This window comes from Thalassophryne amazonica, chromosome 15, assembly GCF_902500255.1.
Source record: "Thalassophryne amazonica chromosome 15, fThaAma1.1, whole genome shotgun sequence".
Taxonomy (NCBI): domain Eukaryota; kingdom Metazoa; phylum Chordata; class Actinopteri; order Batrachoidiformes; family Batrachoididae; genus Thalassophryne; species Thalassophryne amazonica.
Genome location: NC_047117.1, coordinates 34,662,452 through 34,669,822, shown reverse-complemented (window position 1 = coordinate 34,669,822; position 7,371 = coordinate 34,662,452).

Here is a 7,371-nt window from a genome sequence, read left to right as displayed (position 1 = left end):
AGTCTGAGAGCGAAGCGCTCTATTGGGGTGATATGGTACTACGAGGTCCCTAAGATAAGATGGGACCTGTTTATTCAAAACATTATAAGTAAGAAGAAGAATTTTAAATTCTATTCTAGAATTAACAGGAAGCCAATGAAGAGAGGCCAATATGGGTGAGATATGCTCTCTCCTTCTAGTCCCCGTCAGTACTCTAGCTGCAGCATTTTGAATTAACTGAAGGCTTTTTAGGGAACTTTTAGGACAACCTGATAATAATGAATTACAATAGTCCAGCCTAGAGGAAATAAATGCATGAATTAGTTTTTCAGCATCACTCTGAGACAAGACCTTTCTGACTTTAGAGATATTGCGTAAATGCAAAAAAGCAGTCCTACATATTTGTTTAATATGCGCTTTGAATGACATATCCTGATCAAAAATGACTCCAAGATTTCTCACAGTATTACTAGAGGTCAGGGTAATGCCATCCACAGTAAGGATCTGGTTAGACACCATGTTTCTAAGATTTGTGGGGCCAAGTACAATAACTTCAGTTTTATCTGAGTTTAAAAGCAGGAAATTAGAGGTCATCCATGTCTTTATGTCTGTAAGACAATCCTGCAGTTTAGCTAATTGGTGTGTGTCCTGTGGCTTCATGGATAGATAAAGCTGGGTATCATCTGCGTAACAATGAAAATTTAAGCAATACGGTCTAATAATACTGCCTAAGGGAAGCATGTATAAAGTGAATAAAATTGGTCCTAGCACAGAACCTTGTGGAACTCCATAATTAACTTTAGTATGTGAAGAAGATTCCCCATTTACATGAACAAATTGTAATCTATTAGACAAATATGATTCAAACCACCGCAGCACAGTGCCTTTAATACCTATGGCATGCTCTAATCTCTGTAATAAAATGTTATGGTCAACAGTATCAAAAGCAGCACTGAGGTCTAACAGAACAAGCACAGAGATGAGTCCACTGTCCGAGGCCATAAGAAGATCATTTGTAACCTTCACTAATGCTGTTTCTGTACTATGATGAATTCTAAAACCTGACTGAAACTCTTCAAATAGACCATTCCTCTGCAGATGATCAGTTAGCTGTTTTACAACTACCCTTTCAAGAATTTTGAGAGAAAAGGAAGGTTGGAGATTGGCCTATAATTAGCTAAGATAGCTGGGTCAAGTGATGGCTTTTTAAGTAATGGTTTAAACACTGCCACCTTAAAAGCCTGTGGTACATAGCCAACTAACAAAGATAGATTGATCATATTTAAGATCGAAGCATTAAATAATGGTAGGGCTTCCTTGAGCAGCCTGGTAGGAATGGGGTCTAATAAACATGTTGATGGTTTGGATGAAGTAACTAATGAAAATAACTCAGACAGAACAATCGGAGAGAAAGAGTCTAACCAAATACCGGCATCACTGAAAGCAGCCAAAGATAACGATACGTCTTTGGGATGGTTATGAGTAATTTTTTCTCTAATAGTTAAAATTTTGATAGGAAAGAAAGTCATGAAGTCATTACTAGTTAAAGTTAATGGAATACTCAGCTCAATAGAGCTCTGACTCTTTGTCAGCCTGGCTACAGTGCTGAAAAGAAACCTGGGGTTGTTCTTATTTTCTTCAATTAGTGATGAGTGGAAAGATGTCCTAGCTTTACGGAGGGCTTTTTTTATAGAGCAACAGACTCTTTTTCCAGGCTAAGTGAAGATCTTCTAAATTAGTGAGACGCCATTTCCTCTCCAACTTACGGGTTATCTGCTTTAAGCTACGAGTTTGTGAGTTATACCACGGAGTCAGGCACTTCTGATTTAAAGCTCTATTTTTTTAGAGGAGCTACAGCATCCAAAGTTGTCTTCAATGAGGATGTAAAACTATTGACGAGATACTCTATCTCACTTACAGAGTTTAGGTAGCTACTCTGCACTGTGTTGGTATATGGCATTAGAGAACATAAAGAAGGAATCATATCCTTAAACCTAGTTACAGTGCTTTCTGAAAGACTTCTAGTGTAATGAAACTTATTCCCCACTGCTGGGTAGTCCATCAGAGTAAATGTAAATGTTATTAAGAAATGATCAGACAGAAGGGAGTTTTCAGGGAATACTGTTAAGTCTTCTATTTCCATACCATAAGTCAAAACAAGATCTAAGATATGATTAAAGTGGTGGGTGGACTCATTTACTTTTTGAGCAAAGCCAATAGAGTCTAATAATAGATTAAATGCAGTGTTGAGGCTGTCATTCTCAGCATCTGTGTGGATGTTAAAATCGCCCACTATAATTATCTTATCTGAGCTAAGCACTAAGTCAGACAAAAGGTCTGAAAATTCACAGAGAAACTCACAGTAACGACCAGGTGGACGATAGATAATAACAAATAAAACTGGTTTTTGGGACTTCCAATTTGGATGGACAAGACTAAGAGTCAAGCTTTCAAATGGATTAAAGCTCTGTCTGGGTTTTTGATTAATTAATAAGCTGGAATGGAAGATTGCTGCTAATCCTCCGCCCCGGCCCATGCTACGAGCATTCTGACAGTTAGTGTGACTCGGGGGTGTTGACTCATTTAAACTAACATATTCATCCTGCTGTAACCAGGTTTCTGTAAGGCAGAATAAATCAATATGTTGATCAATTATTATATCATTTACCAACAGGGACTTAGAAGAGAGAGACCTAATGTTTAATAGACCACATTTAACTGTTTTAGTCTGTGGTGCACTTGAAGGTGCTATATTATTTTTTCTTTTTGAATTTTTATGCTTAAATAGATTTTTGCTGGTTATTGGTAGTCTGGGAGCAGGCACCGTCTCTACGGGGATGGGGTAATGAGGGGATGGCAGGGGGAGAGAAGCTGCAGAGAGGTGTGTAAGACTACAACTCTGCTTCCTGGTCCCAACCCTGGATAGTCACGGTTTGGAGGATTTAAGAAAATTGGCCAGATTTCTAGAAATGAGAGCTGCTCCATCCAAAGTCCAATATGATCCAATATTAAGTCTGTACTGGATCATTGTGTCTTGCTAAATTCTCCTATCTGGATGGACTGTGCTTTTGTTAAGATGTTGAATCTACTCAAGAAAATACAACCTGTGAATGCCACCACGCTTTTATCTTAGAGGACATAGACAACAAGTCAACTTGTTTTAAAATTTGACTTTAAATTTAAACCAAAAGAGCCTCTATTCTTGATCTTTGGAGGTAGAACCTAAATACCTAATCACATGGGATGCAAGTGTTTCAGTTGTGTTTCAATTCAATTAGTTTCGAGAGAAGAAAACAGACTGTTAGAAAAATATCCATTGAGACCTACACTGCAGGTTACATTCACCATCTGTTGGATCACAGAATCACAGGAAAATCTCAGTGGAACATCTTGTCTTCTGTTAACTTTTTATCAATTTATCTCTTTTATCAACATGTGAAGGTCCTGATTTTGAGTGTTCCCGTTTAAACTAGCTTTTAGCACATGGGCTTTTTTCATCACACACTGATCACATGACATGGGAGGACCACCTCTTCTCATTCTTTGAGGTTCTTTGAAATGGGTTCCTGTGTGAGCTCTGTTTGTTGTCTGACTTCACATGAGATCGCAATTAAATTGTATATTTTATACTTGCAGAGTTTTTTTGTTTTTTTTTCTATTCAGGACAGCACAATTTAAAATTTGGGTTAACCCTATGAATATTTATTAATATGACGTGGATAATAGAGGTTTCAGTTCATTTGGCAATTTTTAAAACATGTCTGTTTTCTAACATTAATTGCTTGAGTTGTGATCAGGGCACAAAGCCACAAAATATTTCCTTCTGCCTCTATGGAATCCTTATGCAGCATGACTGATTGACAAATCCCTTATTTATTTGCCCAGGACATGTTTTATATGGTTTTATATGGGGAGGTGTGTGAAATCCTCCAAATGAGTGCACCCATCCAGTGTCACATTGCCTTAAAAAAACAAAAACAAAAAAAAAACAAGAATCCCAACTGTTTGATGAGAAATATGAAATAATGATAATCTTAGATACTGCCTGAGATTATCACCGGCTGTATTAATACTGTGTGAACACCACCATTTGTGTCAAAGGCATTTTTAACATTTGAGCTGTGTGATGCCTTTGAAAACTCACAGTCCCTCTTTTGTCTGTGCAAAACAGTCCATAGTGCACATAAAAAGACATGCTTGTTATTGTATGTATGTATGACAGGTGGGCTTATCACGCATGCAATATGATTGATTGATAAATCCTGTATTATGTAATTCATTCGGGTGAGACATGGCGTCTAGGCATTGAGTTGCACTTGTTACCATTGCAATATATATATATATATATATATATATATATATATATATATATATATATATATATATATATATATATATATATATATATATATATATAATCAGTTGGATCACCACCTCCAAGATATGTTTCATCAAGAACTTGATGCTGAAGTAGGTCCGGTGTCCTAGATTAGGGTATGGATGCTCGCTAATTAGACAACAGACTGTTGCTGTCACTGTTTGTTCATGTGTGGTTATTTGTCATAGTATGTTGTATGGTTGGGACCCCGTCTCCTTGGTGTCTCACGTCACAGTTATTGTCTTCTCCACTTGTCTCTAGTTCTTGTCTGTCTTTGTGTTGTTTTGGTGGTCTGCCCTTCCTGATAGAAGTTGTCAGAAAGGGCGGATGGGGGTCATGCACACATCACTTTCACTCATGCACTACATACCTTCTGTCTTGCAAGAATAAATTGCATATATGGGTATTAATGTTCATAAATGGTTCTGCCAGTGTGGCATTTACCATTACTATATATGCAGACAGGGAAGAAAAAAAAATAGGTCCATGCGGACCATGTTGAAATAATGATCTCTGTCCAAATCCATGCAATTTATTTTTTAGCTTTATAAAATGGGGAAAACATGTGACAAGTAAATCAAGTGATTAAAGGAGTGGCCTCGTGACCACAGGATCCTCCGTTCAGTCATTCAGTTGAGTGATTTTCTATTCTGACAGGACTGGAAAATCACTTAACAGCCAAGCTGCAAGACTTGTATGGAATGGGTGACAATGAGTCATCAATATGAAGTGCTTTGAGTATGAAAATGCAATATAAATGCAGCCCATTTGCCAATGGTGGAAGCTTGACTCGACACCCACACACAGCAAGTTCAGATGAACAGCCCTTAGTCTTCAATGAGGTGTAGGACAAGGTGTGGTTACACAGTCCACGTGGTAAGTGTCCATGAGGGATACGAGGTCTGTCAATAAAGTATAGGTCCTTTTTATTTTTTTCAAAAACTATATGGATTTCATTCATATGTTTTTACATCAGACATGCTTGAACCCTCGTGCACATGCATGAGTTTTTCCACACCTGTCAGTGACATCATTCACCTGTGAGCACTCCTTGTGGGAGGAGTCGTCCAGCCCCTCGTCGGAATTCCTTTGTCTGAGAAGTTGCTGAGAGACTGGCGCTTTGTTTGATCAAAATTTTTTCTAAACCTGTGAGACACATCAAAGTGGACACGGTTCGAAAAATTAAGCTGGTTTTCGGTGAAAATTTTAACGGCTGATGAGAGATTTTGAGGTGATACTGTCGCTTTAATGACTTCCCACGGAGCGAGACGTCGTGCAGCGCTCTCAGGCGCCATCGTCAGCCTGTTTCAAGCTGAAAACCTCCACATTTCAGGCTCTATTGATCCAGGACGTCGTGAGAGAACAGAGAAGTTTCAGAAGAAGTCGGTTTCAGCATTTTATCTGGATATTCCACTGTTAAAGGAGATTTTTTTAATGAAAGATGTGCGGACGGGTCCGCGCGTCGGGACGCAGCCGGCGTGGTGCATCGGGACGCAGCCGGCGCGGTGCGGCGGCACAGGAAAAACACCTCCGTGTTGATAACCATTTGTAAAATCCAGGCAGCTTTTGATGGCTTTCAGTGGAGTGAGTATATGAGAAATTGTTTAACAGCTGGACATGTTCCAACTTGTCCTTAAGGCTTCCAACAGAGGTGTTTTTCCTGTGGCGGAGCGTCCGCCGCTGCAATCCGCCGCTGCAATCCACCCGCACGTCTTTCATTAAAAAAATCTCCTTTAACAGTGGAATATCCGGATAAAATGCTGAAACCGACTTCTTCTGAAACTTCTCTGTTCTCTCACGATGTCCTGGATCAATAGAGCCTGAAATGTGGAGGTTTTCAGCTTGAAACAGGCTGACGATGGCGCCTGGGAGCGCTGCACGACGTCTCGCACCGTGGGAAGTCCTTAAAGCGACAGGTAATGAGGGGATGCCAGGGGGAGAGAAGCTGCAGAGAGGTGTGTAAGACTACAACTCTGCTTCCTGGTCCCAACCCTGGATAGTCACGGTTTGGAGGATTTAAGAAAATTGGCCAGATTTCTAGAAATGAGAGCTGCTCCATCCAAAGTGGGACGGATGCCGTTTGTCCTAACAAGACCAGGTTTTCCCCAGAAGCTTTGCCAATTATCTATGAAGCCCACCTCATTTTTTGGACACCACTCAGACAGCCAGCAATTCAAGGAGAACATGCGGCTAAACATGTCACTCCCGGTCTGATTGGGGAGGGGCCCAGAGAAAACTACAGAGTCCGACATTGTTTTTGCAAAGTTACACACCGATTTAATGTTAATTTTAGTGACCTCCGATTGGCGTAACCGGGTGTCATTACTGCCGACGTGAATTACAATCTTACCAAATTTACACTTAGCCTTAGCCAGCAGTTTCAAATTTCCTTCAATGTCGCCTGCTCTGGCCCCCGGAAGACAATTGACTATGGTTGCTGGTGTCGCTAACTTCACATTTCACAAAACAGAGTCGCCAATAACCAGAGTTTGATCCTCGGCGGGTGTGTCGTCGAGTGGGGAAAAACGGATAGAGATGTGAACGGGTTGGCGGTGTACACAGGGCTTCTGTTTAGGGCTACACTTCCTCCTCACAGTCACCCAGTCAGCCTGCTTTCCCGGCTGCTCGGGATCTGCCAGGGGGTAACTAACGGCGGCTAAGCTACCTTGGTCCGCACCGACTACAGGGGCCTGGCTAGCTGTAGAATTTTCCACGGTGCGGAGCCGAGTCTCCAATTCGCCCAGCCTGGCCTCCAAAGCTACGAATAAGCTACACTTATTACAAGTACCGTTACTGCTAAAGTAGGCCAAGGAATAACTAAACATTTCACACCCAGAGCAGAAAAGTGCGGGAGAGACAGGAGAAGCCGCCATGCTAAATCGGCTAAGAGCTAGTAGCTACGCTAAGCTAGCGGATTCCTAAAAACATGCAAAGTGAATAATGTGTAAATAATTTAGAGGTGATTCAGCAGAAGGAGTGCTTTAGTTAAGGCACGTAAAGATTACACTGGGAAA